This window comes from Pezoporus wallicus, unplaced genomic scaffold, assembly GCF_028554395.1.
Source record: "Pezoporus wallicus isolate ANWC-B61680 ecotype Strahan unplaced genomic scaffold, APGP_CSIRO_Pwel_v1 contig_5485, whole genome shotgun sequence".
In the NCBI taxonomy this organism is placed as follows: Eukaryota; Metazoa; Chordata; class Aves; order Psittaciformes; family Psittacidae; genus Pezoporus; species Pezoporus wallicus.
In genome coordinates, this window is record NW_026641550.1 from 3,666,283 (window position 1) to 3,668,322 (window position 2,040).

Consider the following 2,040-nt stretch of genomic DNA (forward strand, 5'->3'; position numbering starts at 1 on the left):
TGACATCGGTCTGAAGATTAGTTAAGAGACACTGGTGTTGAAAAGTACCTGCAGCTAGTTAGTCAGCCAAATCTTGCTTTAACACCTCTGGCTAAAACAGAAAACAGCATTAATAGACAAATGTCAGGATTACAGAAACGTAAGTTTCTTCAGTGTAACCAGTGCCAGAGCATGCAGACAAGTAAAAAAACCCCAAATATAATTTAATGAAAAAAAAAGAAATCAATGCCAACAAAGGTATTAAACTCTAAATAAACGCAGGCTGGGGTTTCTGAAGATGCTGCATGCTTCTACAAGTTCCCTAAACTGTACCTATCCTGGAGGCAAAAACCTGAAACCATTAAAAATATATGAAAACGAAAACAATGCCTGTAGGGCTTCCCAAACACCCATGCCCTCCATAGTGCCCTCATTATATCTCCTCAACTGACAAAACCTGAATCTTCACCAGTTCTCCTGGGAACTTCCAAGTTGTTCTCTGCTTAGGCTCTAGCATGGGTTGCAGCGCCCTAGATGTCAACAGGGCTTACCTATGTGGTAAGGGTCTGTCAGGGTTCAGTACTTCTGTTTCTTCTATTTTTCTAGCAAAGAGCAAGTACCACAGTATTGTCTATCTGAATTGTAAGACAGGACAAAACTTCAAAGAAAGAGTTTTAGAGCTACAAACAGTCTCTCTACACAACTCTCCTACCTATTCCCTATGAAAAGAGTTTAGGAGGTTCAAGCACCTCAGACGTTTCAGTAAGGTTTCTACATGAGGAAATAGCTTCTTAGCAACTCCTTTGCCCTGATCTGAAAGACATTTAAAATTCTTTATAGTCCTTCTCCTTTCCAGTAAAAACAAAACAAGCTGTTTAACTTCATTGCAGTCTGACAGTTAATAGCTCCTGTATTGTCTCTTAATCACACTGAAACGTCTGTTGAAGGATGTATCATTGTTTTAACTTCCTGCTAGCTTTTTTGTTACACAGCCTGACATTAAACTAAATTAACTGTATTCATATTGTAACCATAATTTACAACTTTTTAAAGAGACACAACACAGATCTTGAAAATCATAAGTGGATCACAAAAAAAAGATGAATGAAAGAAGGGCTATTCTATGTCTTTCAGAAAAACAAAACTAGGGAAGTATCAATGGAAAAGAGGAAAGAGTTTCAAAGATGAGAAAAGGGATGCTTCTACACACAGTGTGTTGAGAGGGTTGCTGCACCCTCCTTGCTGCAGGATGTTACAGAAAAATCAGGGAAACTCATGGAAAAGAGTTTACACCTTGCTTTGGCTCAGAAAGCCCCTGAACCAGGAGCCACTGGAGACAGAGAAAATACTGCTGTGAAATACTTGCCTTCCTTATGCACTTGCACCTCTGCATTTGCCAGCACTCACTCTTCCCATCACCCAGTTCTCTTCCCAGAGGCACTGCATTGCTAGGTCAAGGCACAGAGCAAGCTCCAAGTCGACCTTCTGTTTCCCACACCCCTTTAACGTCAAGTCCTCAAACTGAAGATAATGTCTGGCATAAGATTGACAAGAATAGATATTACACTTGATTTTGGATAAAAGGCCAAGAAAGGGATGTGGAGACAAGACAGCAAGTTAGTCTGACTCAGTAGACTCAATATTCAGAATTTGATATTTGTGGAGAAAAAAAAATGAGCAGGTACCAAACTGCTTTTCCTGTGCTCTATCTATAATATATTGCTGCATCCTTCAAAATGGAACCCACAGAAAAATCTTTCCGTTGTTTTTTTTCTGAAAGCAGTTTCCTTCATCCCCTTTCCTTACCAAATGATGGCAAATCCAGCAATTCTGGGTTCCTGAACAAAATGACAAGGCTCAACCAGTACATCACATTCTTTTTGGAAAAAAGACTTAAAAAACCTATAACTTTGAGTGACTGCTTGGTAAAATATTATACATACCCTAACGCCATGGGGCAAAGCAATAAATGCAGGAACTCTTTCATTCATATACTCACAAATGTGCCTATATTCTAGGCTGAGACAAATGGTCAGCAAAGGTGGGATGCAAGAGAAGCCC

General features: G+C 39.6%; 1 pseudogene; it reads right to left on the reverse strand.

The window, feature by feature from the left end:
* Nucleotides 1-1,400: 1,400 nt before the first annotated feature.
* On the reverse strand, nt 1,401-1,577 carry LOC130607377 (U2 spliceosomal RNA; annotated as a pseudogene).
* Nucleotides 1,578-2,040: the final 463 nt, after the last annotated feature.